General features: G+C 54.4%; 1 long non-coding RNA gene across 1 annotated transcript; it reads right to left on the reverse strand.

The window, feature by feature from the left end:
• Positions 1-288: 288 nt before the first annotated feature.
• LOC118520445 (uncharacterized) lies at positions 289-18,033 on the reverse strand. Its single transcript, XR_013442650.1, has 4 exons — positions 8,820-18,033; positions 5,818-7,098; positions 2,196-2,244; positions 289-974 (listed from the first exon to the last, which is right to left on the reverse strand). It is a non-coding gene; the product is annotated as an uncharacterized LOC118520445 (long non-coding RNA).
• Positions 18,034-23,146: the final 5,113 nt, after the last annotated feature.

Genomic DNA, 23,146 nt, shown 5'->3' on the forward strand with positions numbered 1-23,146 from the left:
ATTAGGTGATTTTTGTTTTATTCTTTCTATTCTCTAAGTGTTCTTAAATGTGTCAATTCTACTAATTATAATGAAACATTTTAAGATTTTATTTTTAAGCAATCTCTGTGCCCAACATGGGGCTCGAACCCACAACCCCGAGATCAAGAGTCACCTGCTCCAACGACTGAGCCCGCCAGGTGCCCCAACACCTTTGACTTTTAGCTATGATTATAGCAACTATCTGTGGTGCTAATCAGAAGTGAGTACGTAAAATTGTTAAATATACATATATATTTATATATAAACAAATACATGAAATTGTCATGTCCATAACTGATAGTCGTATATATGTACAAAATTTATATATATAATTCAAATATATAACTTATAAAATAAATTATATATACTATTTTATTTAATACGGGAAAGCTACTACTTAAAAAATGCCAATTAGTAGGCAAAATAGATTTTAAAGATGAACATGAGAGGTGTTAGGACATGGATCCCTTTGGGTGGGGAGGAATTTAGAATATCCTGCTCTTCAACAAAGAATGTTAGATATCTTAAATCCTTTTTGAAATAAGACGGAAAATTAGCAACTACAGCAGATACTGGAACCCAAAAGGAGTCATCCAAAAGTGAACTCTAATAGGGAGCCAAAATTTCATAGGAAATAAGTGTTTTTGCATTTTATTTTGGAAAAACATAATGAAACGAAGTATTTTTTCTCTTAGTTTGTGATTCCCCAAAGTCCAGAATTTACTGTGTTATTGGCCTCACTTTCTGAGAACCTTCAGCATCATGTTTGACCCCTGCAGCGGCATCACAGAGACGATCATCTGTATGGAAATACGAATGGGCTTCACCATTCTTCCCTGAAGGTCTCCACGGAATGGCCTCCAGTTTTCATGTATTCTCACCCGGCTCAGCCCCCGTTTGTCGAATGCACTGCCATCTCCAACATCACCTTCCTTCCTGAACATTACGGAATCCTGTGAATTTGACAAGATTAACAGAAATCGATTTCCAGTGACAATGGGGTGCCTGGGTGGCTCAGCCGGTTAAGCATCCAGCATCAGATTCTTGGTTTCAGCTCAGGTCATAGTCTCAGGGTCCAGAGATCGAGCCCTGTGTCTGGCTCCACACTCAGTGGGGAGTCTGCTCGAGATTCACTCCCTCTCCCTTCCCCCCACACACTCACGCTTTTGCGCACTTTCTCTCAAATAAATAAATAAAATCTTAAAAATAGAAATCAATTTCCAATGACAAGAAGACCGATGGACAGGCAAGGACGTAGATCCAAAGGAGTATCTGAGGAGGAGACGTCATTGGATTACAGTTTCAGGCTCTGCCTTTAAATGCAGGGATGTGATACTCAATGCCCTGATGACCCACACCCTCCCAGAGCAGGAAGGAAACTTCCAGCATTTAGTCAAACCCTTATTTTATAATTCAGCCTCAGGGCACAGATCAAGTATTCCCAGATCACACAACAAATGGGGAGCAGCTCAGGGCTACATTCCAGATCTGTGTCGTGTCCTCTGTAATGATGGGGGACGGCGGGAGGTGATGCGGACAAGACTGGCTCTCTTACAAGTCCCCCACCTGGAGCAACCAAACAGCTCGTCCTCAAACCTGCTCAGTCACCCTCCCCAGCCCAGGCCAGGGCTGTGCTGACAGAGCCCAAAGCCTGCACCCAGCAGTGTGAGATCACATCACTGTTCACTGGGTCTAAATGAGCACGACAGCATGGTTATCAGCTAATCCTGAAAACTGCTGTTTCAAAAGCAATATTCAGGGGCGAATCACTGAAATGGAAACAAAACCAACCAACCAACAACTCACATATCATCTAACAGGGAACAAAGGGAGAGGAACCACCCCACTAACTGGTTTAGGGCTTGTCATCTCCCCAGCCAGGCTGCAAGCCCGAGCCTGAAGCCTCAGGCCTGCCCAACCCCACCTTATTCCACGTTTTCTCCAGAACATTTTTAGGGAGGGGCTGGTCTTATGCAAGGCAGACAACACTTTTCGTTGCCTCCCGGCTTCTGGTTCCCAGGAGCAAGGCACATGGAAGTGAGTGACAAAACCCATTTACATAGAGGCAGTTGAGTAACATAGGTATAAAAGTTAATTTTTTTCCATCTGAGAAATAAAATTCACCTTGGAACCAAGCTTGGTTCAGAGAGAGGCTATTTTAAAACCCAACTCACCCTCGCAGTCTGCAGTCACTTCTGAGAACTCAGGATTACATGGCCTGACCTGAAAAATTCCAAATAGTCTTCTTAACACTCCAGAAGAATTCTTTATTTGGCCAGTGGAGCTGCTGAGGGTGAACGTGGAAGGTAAGCTGCACCCATGTGATCTCTCCCCAGAGGAATCTTTCTAAAGATAAAAATCTACAGCCACTAAAATTGCACGTCTTGGGAGTTCTTTCATGATTTGACCCCCCAGCTTCACCTTTCCAGCGGGTCCCAACTCCTCCCGGCATTATCCCTCCTCCCGCTCCTCCCACCTCTGATCTAACCGCCACCGGCCCGGCCATGGCCTTCTCGAATTCTCCTCCTCCGGGAAGCCCTCTTGGCATCTTGAAGCTGGCGCTGGGGCCTCTCTCCCCGCAGCCGCTCACCTGCCCTGTTCTCCACCGGACAGGCTTCCTGAGGGTTATGTTACATCATAGTCCCTGTGCCAGGAACCTGGTGGACCCTCGGCAGCTAGGAGTTGAATCTGGGAAGAAACTAATGCTAATGAGCACCTGCCAGTTCTAGGCACGTACGTAATTTAGACACATCTTTCTTTTAACCGCCAAACACCTCTAAAATGTAAGAATCATTAACCCCATTCTGTGGATAGCGAAACTGAGTCTCCAGAGTTCCCTTTGGCAAGGTACACGAGGTAGGACTAGAGCGATCAGCAGCTCTACTCCACCTGTCTCTCCTGCAGCGGACTGCGGCCGGCGGGGCGGGCGGGGCGGGCGGGGCGGGCGGGGCGGGGCGGGGCGGGGCGGGGCGGGGCGGGCGGGGCAGCCCAGAACAGCAGGTGTAAGCGCGCAAGCGCCGCCCGCCCGCCCGATACCCCGCCCAGCCGTCCCGGCTCCGCCCTTTACCCAGGTGGCCCCGCCCGTCCGATCCAGAGCCCCACCCTCACCTGGGTCCTTGTCCACCCAGCCCAGGGTCCTGCTCCCCCCGGATGCCCCGCCCACCCTGCCCAGGGTCCTACTTCACATGGATGCCCGCCCACACCAGCCCAGGGTCCCGCTCTCACCCCGGTGCCCCGCCCACCCTGCCCAGGGTCTTGCTCCACCCGGATGCCCCGCCCACCCTGCCCAGGGTCCCGCTCTCACGTCGGTGCCCCGCCCGCCCTGCCCAGGGTCCTGCTCCACCCGGATGCCCCGCCCACTCTGCCCACGGTCCCGCCCCCACGCCGGTGCCCCGCCCGCCCTGCCCAGGGTCCTGCTCCACCCGGATGCCCCGCCCACCCTGCCCAGGGTCCCGCCCTCACCCCGGTGCCCCGCCCACCCTGCCCAGGGTCCTGCTCCACCCGGATGCCCCGCCCACCCTGCCCAGGGTCCCCCCCTCACCCCGGTGCCCCGCCCACACCAGCCCAGGGTCCCGCCCTCACCCCGGTGCCCCGCCCACCCTGCCCAGGGTCTTGCTCCACCCGGATGCCCCGCCCACCCTGCCCAGGGTCCCGCTCTCACGTCGGTGCCCCGCCCGCCCTGCCCAGGGTCCTGCTCCACCCGGATGCCCCGCCCACTCTGCCCACGGTCCCGCCCCCACGCCGGTGCCCCGCCCGCCCTGCCCAGGGTCCTGCTCCACCCGGATGCCCCGCCCACCCTGCCCAGGGTCCCGCCCTCACCCCGGTGCCCCGCCCACCCTGCCCAGGGTCCTGCTCCACCCGGATGCCCCGCCCACCCTGCCCAGGGTCCCGCCCTCACCCCGGTGCCCCGCCCACCCTGCCCAGGGTCCTGCTCCACCCGGATGCCCCGCCCACCCTGCCCAGGGTCCCCCCCTCACCCCGGTGCCCCGCCCACTCTGCCCAGGGTCCCGCCCCCACCCCGGTGCCCCGCCCACCCTGCCCAGGGTCTTGCTCCACCCGGATGCCCCGCCCACCCTGCCCAGGGTCCCGCCCTCACGTCGGTGCCCCGCCCGCCCTGCCCAGGGTCCTGCTCCACCCGGATGCCCCGCCCACTCTGCCCAGGGTCCCGCCCCCACGCCGGTGCCCCGCCCGCCCTGCCCAGGGTCCTGCTCCACCCGGATGCCCCGCCCACCCTGCCCAGGGTCCCGCCCTCACCCCGGTGCCCCGCCCACCCTGCCCAGGGTCCCGCCCCCACCCCGGTGCCCCGCCCACCCTGCCCAGGGTCCTGCTCCACCCGGATGCCCCGCCCACCAAGCGCACAGACCTGAGAGCCGGGTTGTCCCCTCGGCCTCCCCGGGGACAACGCGGACGCCCAGCACCCGCAGTCCGCGTCTTGGACAACAGCGTCTGCAGCTCGTCGAAGGCGGTTATGCCCCCGCAGCCACGACACGGGGTGTCCCGCTCCGACGGGCCGCGTCTGGCGCACCCGGCGCCCACCCGCCCTGTGCCCGCTCGGCGATGCGCCCCCGGACTGGCGCTCTGCCCCCGGGGGGCCTCGGGGGCACCTGCCGGCGGCGCGCTCCGGTGCGCTGCTCAGAGCTCACGTCCACCTGGGACACCTGTCCGGCGCTCCGTCCCCGCCGGGGGCTCCCGGCGCGCAGAAGCGGGGCGGTGGGCCACCGCGGACGGCCTCTCTAGCGGCCCAGGCTGTGCGGCGGAGGTCAGAAAGGAAGGTCATTCTAGAGTCCCGGGCTCTGCAAACAAGCCGGTTAACGTGTCCCTCGTGGGATCTTTTATACACCAAAGCTACTCAGCTGCATTTGAGGCAAATGACTGCAAATGATTGCATTTTACATCTCCCGTCTTTTCCTCCCCATTTCTAACGCAGGCTCACGTAAACATAAATTTCTGTGGGAATTCTGGACCGGCTAAATAATTTATATTCAACCAAGACACTTTGCTCTTAACCAACCCATCCTCCTCCACACATCTCTATGCAGAATGAGTACTGGGCACTACAGGAATTGGGTGGTATTAGTTTCAATGATCATAGGGGCCTGAGTGTTTCATTTTTCAGAGGGAGGAATTCATGCTGAACCTCATCTGTGACATTCATTCAGTTACAAATGATTTTTAAATTTTAATTTAAATATTTAAATAAGTGCTGCCTTTTCTTGGGAGGAGGCTGTATGTTTATTTCTCAAAACATTTTTTGACATATTTTAGGTCATGAGAAAAGCATCCCCCAAACACCCAGAATTCTGAAGGCAAGATGAGCAGGCACGCCTCCTCCAAGTTTCTTAAATTCACAATTAGCGTTCTTTCAACATGAGCAGACTAAAATCTCTTTTCTGAAACAAAAGGGATCACGACTGACCTTATTTCACCAGAGGACACACATGGTGTCGTCTAACATTAACTTCATATTGGGATGAAACGTGTCGAGTGAAGAGTCCTCTGACTGAAGTAAGCATCTCCTGCCAGAAAGGAGTCTTACAAAGCTCGCTTTGCTCTGATAAGAGAGCAGGCCAAAGCTTAAAATTCTATTCCCTGGGTTTCCACAGCTTGCCAAACTATTTGGCTAAATGGTTGAATACACTTACCTGAAAATCACGATATTTTCAGATACAACATTTGGAACTAAAGCGCTTGCTGCTCAGCTGCGTGCTTCCCCAACGGACAGTGCCACGTCCCCGAGAGCCCCACAGGGCTGGGCAGCGGACTTTGCAAACTCATAGTCCCACTGTGCACCCTCACCTGACTCACACCTGCTTCCATGACCCTACGTTCTCTGCGGCACCTGTGGTTACGCCTTCCAGCTTCTCTCCATGAAGGTCCAGCTGCTTCGGCTTTCCCATAGAGACCACAGGGGAAAGCCTGAGCTGTTTTCTGCTAAAATCTGATTCGCCATCACTGCATTTCCCGAGTTGGCTGGAGGCAAACGTAGCTCATGATGCCGTTTCACACGAGTTTTGAGCCCTGCGTCTTATGTAATCTTTTTCAGTGATTTCAACTCCTCCTCCAGTTTTTCCACAAAGCTTGATAAAATCTCTAAGAGAAACTTTCTGTAACCTACAAATAGGACCATGCTCTAAAAATACTCGGAACATGGATAGAGGTGATAGTCTGAAGGATGACCCTTAAGCAACGTAGGGGCCGGGGGCAGGCACCAAACCTGCACAATCGAAAATCCATGTCTAACTTTGGACTCCCCCCAAACTTAACTATTAATAGCCTACTGCCAACCAGAAGCCTTACCAATAACATAAAGCGTCGATTAACACATATTTTGTATGTTGCGAGTATTGTATACGGTATCCTGACAATAAAGTCTGCTAGAAAAAAAGAAAATGTAATTAAGAATCATAAGGAAGAGAAAATACATGTACAGTCCTGTGTTTATCAAAACAATCTGCAAAACAGTATGTGGGCTCACAGTTCAAACTGCGTTGTTCAAGGGTCAACCATGCTGTTAAAATCCTAGCAACCACAGGAGCGGGAGAAAGGCCACTGAGAGAGAGAAGAAAGACTTCTCAGTACGCCCTAGGGAATCAGAAGTCTGTGTCCAGGAGGAGAGCAGAGCAGGGTGAATAGACCTGCCTTTGGACACATTTATGGCCCCCTCGCCCACTGAAGACGTGATGTACAAGGGACGTGCCGTGAGGCCCGTGGGAAGTGCCGAGAACGCGGGACTCTGGACTGGACTCTGAGCCTCAACGTCAGGATACAAATGTTCCCCGACCGAGTGCGCAGTACCTTACTGCTGGGTCTCGAGGCGTTCCACCAAGTCATGCAAGCACTGGGCAGAAGTTCTAAATTAAACAGAGGTGGTCTCTACGAACGGCCTAACGTGACATCCAAGGAGCAGTTTGAGATTATTTTCTTTCTTTCTCCAAATGGGCTTTGCTCTGGCTCCTCTCATACCGTCAGGCTCCGTGCGCTGTCTAGAGGCTCAGCGGTAGAAATGCACAGTCACTTAGGGACTTCCCACACACAATCCAACTTCCTGTGCAGAGACGGGGTCCATTGTCAGTTCTCCTAAAACAAAACAGAGCAAAACAAACTCAGGAAGGCTTAGCGTATCGCACCAACAAGTGTCAAGAGTAAAACTTTCTCTAAGGACTCTGTTTCTATTATTTTATTTTATAACTCGGCTATTTTTCAAACATTTTAACATATAAGAAATAACTAAAGTTTTGAATTAATCTGTGTAAAATCTCATACTTGAAAATGGGACAGGTTCAGGATATCGATAAAGTACACAGATAGAATAGAATATAATAATTTGATTTTAGGATCTTCATATCCCCTACTGTCCTACTCAGGGAAAATAGGGAAAGATGAGCAAAAATAGACTCTAGACCATCAATAAAATGGAGACTTTAAAATGCCCTTTTTAATTTTTAAAAAATATTTTATTTATTTGAGAGAGAGAGAAAACGAGTGGGGGGAGGGGCAGAGGGAGAAGCAGACCCTGGGACCATGACCAAGACCTGAGCTGAAGGCAGACGCTTCACCGACTGAGCCACCAGGTGCCCTAAAATGCCCCTTTTTTTAAGTGTTGAGGGGTTTGGTAGAGAAATGTCTTTGTAAATGTCAGCTGATGTTGGGAGCTGAGCTGGACGTTTGCCATTCCTCTGGCTTCCCGCGTCTCCGAAGCCCGCCTCCTGGGCAGCGGCGGCCCCGGCTGCTCTGGTCTGGAGTGGAGGCGAGCGGCCACGTCTTCCCCAGGACACGTCGCCGCCAGGACTCCGGGTCGGAAGCTAACACAAGGATGCAGAGACCGTACTGACTGCGCTCTGAGGCAGGCTGGGGGCCGGTCCCGCGGGGGGCAGAGAGTGGGTGCAGCCGACTCCCTCAGCGGCGTGAGTTTGGGCATAATTCCCAGCTCATCTGCGGCCTCTGAGCCTCTGGCTCCTGCAGAGTCTGCGATCCACTCAATAAATACATATTTTCATCTATGTTCTGTGTAAAATAGCTTCAGTTTGTTCCCGTTGCTTATAATAGGAACCAAGGACAGGAGGAAACACAGGCAACAGCTTCTCAGGAAACAAGGAGACTGGGATTCATCGTAGGACGCTGGCGACGGCCGTGAGAATCGGTCTAGTGTGAGTTCTGAGCGCCTGGGCCGCACGGAGGCAAGCTGTTCAGCAGAAAAGCATCTCAAGTGCTCATTAGCGGCCTCACTATGGAGAGACACGTGGAGACTGACACCGAACACAGAGGCCACAAGGGACTGAGCGACGGGAGGGCTGGTGACTGCTGGAGTCCTCAAGGGCTGGCCGCGGACCAGCCGAGAACAGAGACCCTCTATGACGGTACTGACAGGGACATGCAGGCTAAGGTGCTTGAAGCCAAACTCAGAGTCAGATCTCACTCATTGCCGAATTAGTGACGAATTAGCACAGATTCCCCGGTTCTAAAAAGTGAAAGTCAGAACTCTGGGAACGCAGGTTGCCAAAGAATTGGAATAGCTCTCCAACGTGTGCTGAGCTGTCCTTGCTGGAGGAAGTTGCCCCGCTGCCCTCGGCATGAACGCCTCTGCCTACTGGCAGACCCCACAACAAGAGGAAGCCAGGTCTTCTCGCCCCTCTCCCTGAGTGGCCAGGTACAGAGTCAAACTCAGGGGAAATTATTTCGCTAGTTTGTATTAGAAAAAAAAAATGATGGAATACGTAGGTGGTATTCTGACGGGGCTCGATCGAGTAGGAAAGATTAAACTTTTAGATTAGATGAAATGATCAATGTGGTGAACTTACTGAATATCCTGAAGTCACTGGGCTCCATCCAACAGCTGGGAGCCATTCCAGACCTATGCGCCATTTTTGTAGCAAGTGGGGGTCCACTGAGGCACACTCTTGCACAGACCTGCTACCACAACGTTTCCAGTAGGTCTGATGATGCAGAAAACCATGAAAACAGAAGGGAACCAGGTCATGTAGCTGCAGTTGCCTAAGAAATTCCTTTTATGGACATAGGAGGACCCTTGAGTGAGGACCTGGGCTGGCCATCTCAAGCGAGATGAAAGGGCAATCCCAGGCTTCTAAATTCTGCCGACCCAGTGGACCCACGACTCCGTGAAGGCTGCTGAGACCGCCAAAGTTGGGATACCCCTCTGTGGTTATCGACAGGGATCCGGAGGGGTCTGTCTACTCACACCAGCATGCAGTCTTGATGATCTGTGTATAGTTTGAAGCAACTGTCCAATCAAGCGGGACAAGTCCTAGTTCAGCCTGCACCATCCCTACCCCTGCGCAGACATGGACCACGTCTGCAGTCTGCCCTGGATCACCCCTACTCACTGACGGTGACATGCTAGAGGCTCCTGGGTGTAATGTGGAGGAAATAATTCAAAGACTTAGGCACATAGGAACGTTGGAGTAAATTTTTTTTTTAAAGATTTTATTTATTTGTCAGAGAGAGCGAGAGTGAGAAAGGGCACAAGCAGGGGGAGCGGCAGAGGGAGAAGCAGGCTCCCCGTTGAGCAGGGAGCCCGACGCGGGGCTTGATCCCAGGACCCTGGGACCATGATCTGAGCCGAAGTCAGACGCTTAACGACTGAGCCGCCCAGGCGCCCCAGCTGGAGTAAATTTTTAATGGTGAACTGCTCACTCCTCTCTGAGCTTTGTCCCTAGAAGAGCTACCAGACACTGTTCACCAAAACGATGAGAAATGTTGGCCAGGAGAGCACCAGCATCTTTGAATATTGCTCTCGTGGCTGTCAGGGAATACCCCAATTGGAACGAGCACCCTGATTTCTATGGGGAGGGAAAACATGGCCCAGGGGTGGCAGAGGCATCATCACTGGAAGCAAAGTGGGCATCAAGACAGAAAGAGGCAGAGGCTCAGGCTTGTCTTCAGAATAGTCTGACCCACAGGAGCCCACAGTGGCTGATCATTGTGAGTTCCCTGTGGCCAAATTATAGGGCAGCCGATACAGGTCCTGCCTGATCCATATAATAACAGCAAACAAAACAAAACACCAAAATCTCTAGGTTTGGTGAACAGGGCGTGACTCGAATCACTCTCACGGTGTGTTAGATTCACAGCTGGTGGGATCGGCCACTGACCCAGATGCCGTAGTAAGATGCGTCCCAGAAGGGTGGATAAATTCCACACAAACCCAGGGGGCTGACACCACATGATGGTTCTAAGGGTCTAGAGGTCTGGAGCAGGTTGAGATACTTTCTCCTAAGTAAAAGTTAAAATGATTGATAAATACGACTGTAAAAACAGATATTCACATGTCAACATGATATCTTAAGGAGAGTCAGAAGACTAGTGACAACCCGGGGAATTTTTCTACAACTAATCACAGATAAAGGGCTAATCTTCTGTGAAGAACTCTTTTGTATTCATAAAAAACAAACAAAACCATCAACTCAACAGGAAAATGGGAACATGCCTGATGGACAATTCAGAACCAAAGAAATACAAATCAGTCTTAAATATATGAAAGATGCTCAGCCTGACCCAACATAAGTGACGTGCAAATTAAGACCACAGAGATACCGTTTCTTACCAAATGGGCAAAATGCCCCAAGTAAGACACGGCACTCTGTTGGCAAGGTTGCAGCAAACCGGCGCTCTCGTAAGTTACTGGCAGGAGTATGCTCTAGGATTTGTCTGCATTCGTGAGATTACACACGCAGTAGCTTGGATTCAGCACTCTCTCTGATAGATGCACCTATACGCGTACAAAATGATCTGTGTACCGGCGGCCCTACTGCCGAATTATCTGAAATGGAGGAAGGTTGGAAATAACACATGCCCATGTGCGTATATCCACACAGCACCGTGCGGCTGTAGGATGTGCACATATAGAAACCGTGTATATTGTTCCACGAAAGAGTAAGGCACAGAACAGGGTGTAGGATATGCTACTCTTTGTATCAGGAAGGGGTGGGGTTAGACTCGGCTGACAGAGCAAGGAAACATGTGTGTAACTAACCCTGTACGTATACATATCTGTACATATTTTAATATGCAATCAGTTATGTCCACATTACACTGAACACGAGTTCATCCTGGTGTCCCCAGTTCTTAACCCCTCACTCCAAAAGCAAGAAACCCTGCTCTCACCATCCTTCATCCATCTAGCTAATTGTTCAATTCCAGGGTACATGGGGGGGTAGCATCAGAAATACCACCCCATTAACTCTAGGAAACAGACTGCGGGGGGCTGGAGGGAGGTGAGTGGGGGGTGGGGTCACTGGGGGATGGGCATGAAGGAGGGCACGTGATGGGATGAGGACTGGGTGTTATGTGAGACTGATGAATCACTGACCTCTACCTCGGAAACTAACGATGTTCTCTATATGTTGACTAATTGAATAAAAAAAAAACAAGAAGTGCTACCCCCACCCCTGTGGGGGCTGCAGGATTGTGTTCTAGGACCCAAGGCTGCTTAGCTCAGTACCTTTCCCCCACCCCCCTTCAGGGAGGTAGTTTCAAGACTAGTAACACAGTGAGATTCTTGAGTCACATTCCGTATGTATTCTGTCCGGGATCCTCTTAATTCCTAAATGATCTTATAAACATCTGCATACATTGTGTTGCAAAGTTCTGTGGGTTTTGGCAAGTGCATAGTGTCCTGTCTATGGACTTCATCAGCCTGAGAAACCCAGAGGCAATGTTTTAAAAGCAGTCAGATGACATATAAATCACCTGTGATAACTGTACTTACTTAAAGCAGGAGAATGGGACAAGTTTCAGACTGGAGATGCATCAGTTACAGGCCTTCAGAAATACAAATCCTCCCCTGCACGAATATCATCTACTCACAGACATTCAGATTGCAGAGATTTATAAATCACGGGTCTGAGATTTTTCACGTTTACTGTTTAACTTAATGAAAGTAACACATGCTCATTGTAGAAAAATGGCCAAATAGAGATAAATACAAAGGAACAAAAACCACAAAAAATCCTGCCACTCAGAGAGAATCTGTGTAATCACTTTCTGACCCCCGCCTCAGAGGGGTTTGCACATCCCACTTCCTTTCCCCCACGCCTGATGGCCGCACACAACCAGCCAGGGCGGTCCACCCACTGCCATTTGCATGTAGCTTGCTTTCAAAATATTCAAATAAACAAACAAATAAATAATAAACTATTTTAAAAAATATTAGAAATACAGCAATAGAAAGAAAGCCTGAAAAGTTTTAGTCAATTTTCAGATTTTCTTTTTCTTTCTTTTTCTTTTTCTCTTTCTTTCTTTTTCTTTTTCTTTCTTTCTTTCTTTCTTTCTCTTTCTTTCTTTTCTTTCTTTCTTTCTTTCTTTCTTCTTTCTTCTTCTTTCTTCTTTTTCTTTCTTTCTTTCTTTCGAGTTCATTCATTTATTTGAGAGAGAGTGAGAGAGAGAGGGAACACAAGCAGGGGGAGTGGGAGAGGGAGAAGCAGACTCCCCGCTGAGCAGGGAGCCCGATGTGGGGCTCGATCCTAGGACCCTGAGATCACGACCTGAGCTGAAGTCAGATGCTTAACGACTGAGCCACCCAGGCGCCCCTCAAAATGTTTTCAAGTAAATTTTTAATCCAGCACCCGTTCCTATTTTGTCGCATGTTTGAAACAATTTAGTTTAAGACACATCGATGAGGTTAGGCCAAATATGGATTTTAAAATAAATATATTGTATATTTTATACCCACTTGCTTTATCAGCTCTGATTAATATCATGAATTATAATGTATACTATATAGACTTGATTTCCACAGATGGATTATATTCTAAGAACGTTTGCCAGTTGGTTGCTGGGAATCAGAATGAACTTACCCATCAAAAGCAATGTAAGGAATAGTTCTCAATCCCCAAATCAGCATGTAAAACTTATTTGATTTGTAGGGCAGCTGCAATATTAGTCAGGAGTTCTGTGTTGGAGACCCCAACCCTCACCTTAAAAATTATGCTGGGGGGCGCCTGGGTGGCTCAGTCGTTAAGCGTCTGCCTTCTGCTCAGGTCATGATCCCAGGGTCCTGGGATCGAGCCCCGCATCGGGCTCCCCGCTCTGCGGGGGCCTGCTTCTCCCTCTCCTTCTCCCCCTGCTTGTGTTCCCTCTCTCGCTGTGTCTCTCTTTGTCAAATAAATAAATAAAATCTTAAAAAAAAAATTATGCTGGATTACAGAGAGTGATGCCAGCAAGGGGAGGTTCTTCAAGCAAGCCAGACTCCTTCTCCCTGATGGGCACTCTTGAGCAGTCCCTCTTCAGGACAGAGGCTCCGCTGCTGCCCATGGACCCAGGCAGAAAACTGGCACGTCCTGTTGGGTATGAAAACCAGTGCTGACTTGGTGAGGGGACCCCTTGCCCTCCGGAGTGCCAGTCTGACTTTAACTGACTTGGGATCTTTAAAGTAAAAAGGTTCCAACAGGGGCAGGACTAACAGGGCATCTGTGAGTCAAAGTAGCTTGTGGGAACGGAGACTCCCCTTGAACACACCGTGGTCAGTGATAGGCCTAGAGTGACCCTCTCTCCCATGTTACTTCCTCTGGGAAACTTCCTGACCCTCAGTATCTTGGTCAGGTGTCCCACCTGTGGTTTTCCTCAGCACACATGGATGACCCGGACTGGCACCCTGAGCCGCCATGGCCAGGTCCACATGCCTGCCTCCTTCACGGGGCTCGGTGGTTCTCAATTCCCGAGTTGATGCCTCAGCTCTACCCCTGTCCAGTTAAAGCAAAATCTCTGCGGGTAGAACCCACACAGCAAGGCCTTTTAAAAGCCCCCTAAGGTTAAGAAAACAATCCCATTTATAGTTGTACCAAAAAGAATGAAATACCCAGAAATAAACTTAACCAAGGAGGTGAGAGACCTGTACTCTGAAAACTATAAGACATGGTGAAAGATACTGAAGATGTCACAAACAAATGGAAAGATACACCATGCTCATGGATTGGAAGAATTAATACTGCTAAAAAATGTCCATGCTACCCAAAGCCATCTACAGATTCAGTGCAATCCCTATCAAAATACCAATATCATTTTTCACAGAACTAGAACAAATAATCCTAAAATTCATATGGAACCACAAAAGACCACGAAGAGCCAAAGCAATCTTGAGACAGAAGAACAAGGCTAGAGGCATCATGCTCCCTGACTTCAAGCTCTATTACAAAGCTGTCATCATCAAGACAGTATGGTACTGGCACAAAAACAGACACGTAGATCAAGGGAACAGAACACAGAGCCCAGAAATAGACCCTCAACTCTATGGTCAACTAATCTTTGACAAAGCAGGAAGGAATGTCCAATGGAAAAAAGACAGTCTTTTGTCAACAAGTGGTGTTGGGAAAATTGGACAGCCACATGCAGAAGAATGAAACTGGACCACTTCCTTACACTATACACAAAAATAGACTCAAAATGGATGAAAGACCTAACTGTGAGACCTGACAACATAAAATCCTACAAGAAAACACAGGCAGTAATCTCTGTGATGTTGGCCATAGAACATTTTTCTAGATATATGACCTCAGGAAAGTGAAGCAAAAACTAAAAAAAACTATTGAGACTACACCAAAATAAAAAGCTTTTGTACAGCAAAGGAAACAATCAACAATACAAAAAAGCAACCTATGGAAGGGGGAAGATATTTGCAAATGACGTATCTGATAAGGGGTAAGTATCCAAAATATATAAAGAACTTCTACCACTAAACATCAAAAAACCAAATAATCCAATTAAAAAATGGGCAGAGGACCTAAATAGACATTTTTCCAAATAAGACATCCAAATGGCCAACAGACATATGAAAAGATGCCTAACATCACTCATCATCAGGGAAATCCAAATCAAAACCCCAATCAGATACCACCTCACACCTGTCAGAATGGCTAAAATTAACAAGTCAGGAAAGGACAGATGTTGGCAGGGATGTGGAGAAAAGGGAACCCTCCTACACTGTTGGTGGGAATGCAAGCTGGTGCAGCCACTCTGGAAAACAGTATGGAGGTTCCTCAAAAAGTTGAAAATAGAACTACTCTACGACCCAGCAATTGCACTACTAGGTATTTACCCCAAAGATACAAATGTAGGGACCCAAAGGGGTACGTGCACCCCGATGTTTATAGCAGCAATGTCCACAATAGCCAAACTGTGGAAAGAGCCAAGATGTCCATCGACAGATGAATGGATAAAGAAGATGTGGTACATATATACAATGGAATATTATGCAGCCATCAAAAGGATGATATCTTGCCATTTACAACAACGTGGATGTACCTATTATTCTAAGTGAAATAAGTCAGCCAGATAAAGACAAATACCATATGATTTCACCCATTCCACCATTCCATATGTGGAATCTAAAAAAACAAAAGAAACAGGCAAATAAAGAAACAAACCAAAAAACCCAGACTCTTAAAAACAGAACAAACTGATGGCTGCCGGATGGGGGGTGGGGGGGATGAGTGAAATAAAGGGGATTATAACTTCCAGTTATAAAATACATAAGTCTCAGGGCACCTGGGTGGCTCAGTCGTTAAGCGTCTGCCTTCAGCTCAGGTCATGATCCCAGGGTCCTGGGATCGAGCCCCGCATCGGGCTCCCTGCTCAGTGGGAAGCCTGCTTCTCCCTCTCCCTCTCCCCCTGCTTGTGTTCCCTCTCTCGCCGTGTCTCTCTCTGTCAAATAAATAAATAAATTCTTAAAAAAAAAAAATACATAAGTCTCAGAGATAAAAGTAGGGTACAGGGAATAGTCAATAATATGATAATAACATTGCATGGTGACAGATGGTGATTGCACTCATCAGGGTGAGCACTGAGTAACGCATGGGATTGTTGAATCAATATTTGTGCACCCGAAGCTAATATAACATTGTATAGTAATTACATTTCAATTAAAAAAATCTTTAGTAAAAAAATTTTTAAGAAGCCCCCAAGCTACTTTCTAGGACGCCTGGGCGGCTCAGTCAGTTAAGCATCTCCCTTCGGCTCAGGTCATGATCCCAAGGTCCTGGGATTGAGTCCCACATCGGGCTCCTTGCTCAGTGGGGAGTCTGCTTCCTCCCTCTCCCTCTGCCACTCCCCCTGCTTGTGCTCACTCTCTCTCCCTCTCTCCCCCTCTCAAATAAATAAATAAAATATTTACAGGGGAAAAAAACCCAACTTCCCCAAACCAGGAGCTCTTTGGAAGTAGGACACATGTCTGCTCATCTCTGGTATCAAGGGAGTCAATAAACCCGTCAGAATCCTGCCTGGCATGCGTTGGGCTCGTCATAGCTCAGCGGCTCTTAGTGGTTGGAGTGGTAGGCCCAGTCACTCCCCGTTGGCCCCTGCCCCTCCGGACGGGGCGCCTTCCCGCCCAGCGAACTTGCACAGATCTGGCTACGCCTGCTCATGACAAGGAGAGCGGGAGGGTTCAAGGGCTGGGCGCCTCCATGGACTTCCACTGCGAGTCTGAGTCACCCCAGGGAACCCGTGGGCCCGCCGTGCCTTCCAGAGCGCGAGCATCTTGCTGCACTGTGTGTACACAGGTTAAGGAGTTTTTGAGAGTAAGTTTGGCTCTCTGTGATTTTTACTGTGATAAGTTCATGGGCGTCGAAGTCTGGCTCTGCCCAGTACCAGCTGGATGGCTCGGAGTGAGTTTCCTTGCGTCCCTGGGTCCTGTTCCTCTCTCGAGAGTTCCGCTGGGAACCTGGCCGCACCCCGTCGTACCCCTCTGCGACCTGATGGCGCCGACTCCCCAGTCGCCCCTGACGCCCCTGGCGACCCTGCCCAGCCCAGCAGCGAGCGCCCCACGAAGCCTCCGCACCGCCGGCAGCCGAGCGCTTGAGTGTGTGGTCTTGGAAACCAGGGGTCACGGTCCTTTGAGCCCGAAGGATCAGCACTCTGCTCCGCCCGAGACCATCTCCTTGTTCCGCGGAGCACCCGGGAGTCCAGCTCAGGCTGTGGGCGGGTCTTTCCGCTTTTTAAGAAAAAAAGGACTATCTGATGTTTCAGGCAGCCCGGTCCTTGTCCTGCTCAGGGGGTGTCGGCCTGGCAGCTCCCGGGACGTCGCGCAGATCCCCGCTGTGCGCGTGGCGGGTGGTGTTCTGGTCGTGGCAGGGCCAACGGCAGGCACCGGGCCAGTTCCTGCCCGGGGTGACGTCACAGTTGGCCGGCCCCTCTTGTGACTCAGGTGGTCGTGAAGGGGGTGTGGGAGGGACCACGGACAGAGCGGCTGACGGGGTCTGGCCTGCACTTACAAATGGCGAAGACCTTTGAACCCGGGGCGCCTCCCGCAGTGCGGCGTGTCAGTTTGGGCTTCTCCGGGTGCTTTGGCTCTGGATTCTGAAGGGGCGTCGACTGGTCTTGTCAGTCGTGCTTGCCTGGGTGTCGCGTGAGGGTCGGATGGGGTCGCTCTCCAGGTGCCCGCCACGGCCTGTCCACACCGCTCGCCCCTCGTGAGGACGCGGCTCAACAGAGCATCTGCGTTAGCCGACTCTCAGTCGGGGACGCTCCTCCCGAACCTGCCCCTGCTCCTCTCACAGCCACAGCCCTGCCCGGAGCCCCCCCACCCCGCGCCCCTCACGCAGCCGGGCCTCCCGGGGCAGTGACCTCGCGCCCCCGCCGGCCGCCGTCAGGACCGAGCTGTCCCCTCCGGCCACCCCCGGGCTCCCGTCACGGTGCCCCGGCCACGGCGGCCCGTGTGCGTGGTTTCTCCAGGGCTGACGGAAGCCCCTGTCCCCGGAGGCTGCGGGGGACACGCCGTCCGCTGCCCGCACCGGTCCTCTCGGTCCCGGCCTGTGTCCTGGGAGAGGCGCCCTCGGGCCGACCGGGGTCTCTCCCGCGCCCCCGCGGCTCCCAGACTCTGCAGGCACCAGCGGCGGCCACGCTCCCGACCACACTCCCGGGGACTGTGGCCTCCGTCGGGTGGGGCTCCCGGCCAGCCGCCGGCTCCGTGAGGCAGGGAGGGCCGCTGTCCTGTCACTGCGGCGGCCCCGCGCCCACCGCCCCGCGCCCAGCGGGAGCCGCCCCCGCGGACGGCAGGCGGGCAGCCACACGACCTCCTGCCGCCGCCTCCGGATACGGCTCGGGCTCCCCTGCACCGTCCCTCCGACCCGCCGCCCGCCTCCGCGGGAGGGAGGGTGCCGGACACCCGCCAGCCGCGCCCCCTGCGGCCCCTCGGCCACCTGCCTCCACGGCCCACCGCCGGCTGCCGCCTCTGCGGCCACTGGTCTCCGGAAGCAGGGTCGGCCGAGGCGGCTGGACGCGGGCGACGGTGGCGGCCGTGCGCTTGGCACCGGCCCGCGGCTCCCGGCCCCGCGGTGCACACACCCCGGCCCCCGGCCCCGCCGTGCACACGCCCCGGCCCCCGGCTCCCGGTCCCCGGCCCCCGGCCCCGCCGTGCACACGGCTCTGTCCGCGCCGCGGGGGGTCTGCCTTCCGCGCTAGCGCCGCGCACTCCGGCCTCGGCTCCCCTCAGGCCTCGGCTCCCCTCCGGCCCCGGCTCCCCTCAGGCCTCGCCTCCCCTCAGGCCCCGGCTCCCCTCAGGCCTCGCCTCCCCTCAGGCCCCGGCTCCCCTCAAGCCCCGGCTCCCCTCAGGCCTCGCCTCTCCTCAGGCCCCGGCTCCCCTCAGGCCTCGGCTCCCCTCCGGCCTCGCCTCTCCTCAGGCCTCGGCTCCCCTCAGGCCTCGCCTCCCCTCAGGCCCCGGCTCCCCTCAGGCCTCGCCTCCCCTCAGGCCCCGGCTCCCCTCAAGCCCCGGCTCCCCTCAGGCCTCGCCTCTCCTCAGGCCCCGGCTCCCCTCCGGCCTCGGCTCCCCTCCGGCCTCGCCTCTCCTCAGGCCCCGGCTCCCCTCAGGCCTCGGCTCCCCTCCGGCCTCGCCTCTCCTCAGGCCTCGGCTCCCCTCAGGCCCCGGCTCCCCTCAGGCCTCGCCTCCCCTCAGGCCCCGGCTCCCCTCAGGCCCCGCCTCCCCTCAGGCCCCGGCTCCCCTCAGGCCCCGGCTCCCCTCAGGCCCCGGCTCCCCTCAGGCCTCGCCTCCCCTCAGGCCCCGGCTCCCCTCAGGCCCCGGCTCCCCTCAGGCCCCGGCTCCCCTCAGGCCTCGCCTCTCCTCAGGCCCCGGCTCCCCTCAGGCCCCGGCTCCCCTCAGGCCTCGGCTCCCCTCCGGCCTCGCCTCTCCTCAGGCCTCGGCTCCCCTCAGGCCTCGCCTCCCCTCAGGCCCCGGCTCCCCTCAGGCCTCCCCTCCCCTCAGGCCCCGGCTCCCCTCAAGCCCCGGCTCCCCTCAGGCCTCGCCTCTCCTCCGGCCCCGGCTCCCCTCCGGCCTCGGCTCCCCTCCGGCCTCGCCTCTCCTCAGGCCCCGGCTCCCCTCAGGCCTCGGCTCCCCTCCGGCCTCGCCTCTCCTCAGGCCCCGGCTCCCCTCAGGCCCCGGCTCCCCTCAGGCCTCGCCTCCCCTCAGGCCCCGGCTCCCCTCCGGCCCCGGCTCCCCTCAGGCCTCGCCTCCCCTCAGGCCCCGCTCCCCTCAGGCCCCGGCTCCCCTCAGGCCGGCCCACGGCCGTGTCTGCTCCGTGACCCTCCGCGCGGCCCGCCCCCGGGCTCTGGCCTCTGAGCAGCCGCTGGCCCCGGGAGGCCGGGACGTTTCACAAGCAGGAGATCCGCTCAGACAGCCTTCCCCCAGTTTTTTTTTTTTTAAGACTTTATTTTAAAGAAAGAGAGCGTGAGGGGGACAGAGAGCGAGCGTGAGCACGAGCGGGGCCGGGGCGGAGGGCGAAGCAGGCTCCCCGCCGAGCAGGGGGCCCGACCGCGGGCCCTGAGCCCAAGACGGAGCCCCGGGCGCCCCCCTTCTCCAGCGTCTGTGTCCGACGACGACCACCGCCCAGCTTCCACGGGCCGCCGGAGGGACGGACCCCAAGCCCGAGGGACCGAGTCGGCTGCCGGCGGCCGGACGTGCCTGCCGAGACCTGCACGGCTCTGCTTGGCGCCGGGCTGCTCTTGTCCCCCTCCGGTGAAGTTCAGCCGTGACTGACTTCAGGTGCCACCCGGGAGCCTGCACTTGAAGGCCTTCGACGGCCCCAGCGCTCGCCGGCCACGCGCGCTCCCGACTCCGGGACGGGAGCTGAGCAGCCCCGGGCGGGACGAGGGCCGTCCCGGGCCCAGACATGAGCGACCTCTCAGCCACTTTTACCTGCAAAACCAGGGCCGAGGCCGCCGCGGGGCTGCCGGCGGGTCCCTGGGCGGACCGCGGGACGTGCGGGCCCAGGAGCGGTCCCGCCGGCGCCCGGCGCCCAGAGCCCCGCGAGCACTGGCCGCTCCCACAGGCTCCTGTCAGCGCCTCCGCCCCGTCGCCGCCCCGGCCGCGGCCCCTCTCCGGTCCCTCCAGCAGCCGCAGGAAGGGGCCGGCCGCTCACCGCGGGAGCAGAGCATCCGCCGACGGCGTGCGCTTGGGCCAACGCGCACACGCTTCCGAAGAGCCGGCAGGTCTCCTCCGGGCCGGGCCGGGGCGCGCTCCCCGGGACTGTGTGCGGCCGGCGGCCGGGAGCGGAGGGCCCAGCACAGACGGCTTTGAGCCCCGGGAGTCTGACGAGCGCCCGACACGGACATTTCCCGGGCGCGCAGTCACCTCGTAGCGACACTGTGGGATCGGGGCCTCGGTCCGAGGCTCACAGTTAAGAACAGTGACAACACCTGCATCTTAGAGGACGGCGCACGGACAAATAAGGTCATACGTGGACATGTTCTGGTAAGTTGTGGAGTAATGAAATAGTTCATTGAAAACAGCACGCTTGTTGGGGCGCCTGGGGGGCTCCGCCGGTGGAGCGTCTGCCTTCCACGTGGGTCATGATCGCAAGTCCTGGGATGGAGCCCCGCGGCGGGCAGCCTGCTTCTCCCTCTGCCGCTCCCCCTGCTTGTGTTCTAACAAATAGTAAGTAAGATCTTCACAACAGAATAGCACACTAGTAAGAACGGGGGGGGGGGGGGGGGCTCGGCGTGTATACTGACAGCGGGCCAGAGCCTCGCGTGTCTACGCAAACACCCCGGGAGGCCTACCCAGGTCGGAAGGATTCCGAATGACGTGCGTCTGAGTAAGAGGACAGAGAAAGATCACGGTCCCGTAAGAAACAACACCGCCGCTGAGGAATGTCGGTTGCTTTGCCAGGTGCTCTGGAGCATGTGGCTTTGGTCTCCATAGTGCGGGCAGCATTTTCACTTCAGTCTTGACGGAGAACGTGTCTTCAGGCCCCACAGTAAGTGATGGCAGTAGTGCGTCAACTTGATTAATTTGCTTTTGAAATTTGCCACGTTTAGCAGAACACAACTACGAAACCGCTGGAAGTGTTCAGGCCTTGGGATTTCTGCTTTAATGACTTCGGAGGGCTCACAGAGAGACTGGCCAGGAGTTCATTTTTAGTCCGGTGAGTGTTCAGTTTCCCGAGCAATATTCCCGACTTGGCCCGGGCCTGCCAGTCTGCTCCAGATCAAGCACGTGTCCCTCCAGGGCCGTTCTGAGCGGGTTCACACACACGTGCCCGGGGCATCAGCAGATTGCTGACCGCACAGCACCCCGGCTCACGCTGTCCTGCAAATCCCGCTGCACAACTGCACAGAAATTCCCGCGGCCTAGAATGCAGAAGAGCTCCACTGTTGTTCACGGTTTGGGTGATCACGGACGACCGAATCTCAAGGCCGCACTCTCCCCCATACCCCATACAATACCACTGGCTCGAGACTTCCCGGAGCTCAGGAAACACGGGGCATGGCTTCTTCGGAATCTGCACGTGTACGTTTGCAGGGCGTGGCCTCAAGCTCTCAGTGGGCCTCATTTTGCATCTTTCGTTAAGATCTAAGGTCTGGGTTGGTGGTCACCCCAGTGACCAAGTCCCCTGCAGATGTGATACTCCGACTTGACCCGCAGCCAACCCAGAGGCCCACGTTGAGGCCGGCTGCAGACGCGGCTCCGGGGCTCAGTGGGGACACGTGCTTGGTGACACCTCGGCACCGGCGACTCCGCAGCCACGCTCGGGAGCTGGTGCAGGTCGCCCGCCGCACGCTCTCCCTCAGATGCTGGCACTGCGCCTACAGCGCTGGGAAAACACGGTTCTTTCAGTTGGCTGGGGCATCATCTCAACCTCGGGGAAACGCCCCGTGACCGAACGTGAGCTGGAGGGGCGCAGACGGCCTCCGGAGGGACGGCGTCCCACACTGAACGTTACACCCAGCACGGCGGTTCTCCACGGACGCTGTGAGGGGAGAAGACACCTGGGGACGTCCACGGGGGGATCCCACAGGTGAGGTGTGTCCTCTCCCTGATAAGTCAGTCCGCCATCCGGCCAGGCGTGCTAAGGGTACCCTCCCGGTTCAGGTCCTGTTCTCTGTTTCTTGAAGAGGATCCTTGACTGAGAACCAAGCCCTGTCCACTCGTGCACTTCGAGTATGAACTAAGATCAAGTTCACAAGTCACAGTAACTGGCGTTTAAGAGTCTCCCCCTTTTTGGCAAAACCATTCTAAGCACCAGGTTAGCTGTTTAGGGACTTTTGCAAAGTTGGCTCTTTGCTCAGGTATCTCCAAATATTGCTTTGAATAGCACACAGATACCGATTTTCTTTCCCCCCTTTTGTTTTTTTTTTCTTGTTGCTGTTTTTTAAACTTCTGACAGGGTCCTAGCAGCTTGGATGTCAGGTCTCCTGGTTCAGAAGTTTCTGTTAAAATATGGCAGATTTTAAAATTCAGAGTATCTTCTCAATCCCATTTTGCTTTTTTGCTCACGCCTCAATCCTGCACCTGTTTCCCTAGTGACGTGATGCAGCCTGCCAGGTCAAGGCTATGTTTACACTTAGGAGGTTACCAATTTTACATAAGAGTTTTTTTTAACATCCAGATAATATGGCAAAAACATTCCATGTGTGATTTGGAAAAACCGCAGTACTAGATGTCGCATAATGGTTTGATGTCTAATTCAGTAATTAGACTTTTCATCAAAAAAGACGGTTTATCAAGTTTCTTGTGATTAGTGAAACAGAGCAACTCCATGCCAACAGTCTGAAGTGGGACAGGGACGGCACGGTACGTGTTTGATCTCGGCAGCACCGGCCTACGCGGAGCCCCGGGGCACACACATTTACCCAGCAGTCAAGCCAGACCTTCACCAGAAGTGAACATGAACCTAATGTAATTTGT

The sequence above is a fragment of the Halichoerus grypus genome, chromosome 11, assembly GCF_964656455.1.
Source record: "Halichoerus grypus chromosome 11, mHalGry1.hap1.1, whole genome shotgun sequence".
NCBI classification, from domain to species: Eukaryota; Metazoa; Chordata; class Mammalia; order Carnivora; family Phocidae; genus Halichoerus; species Halichoerus grypus.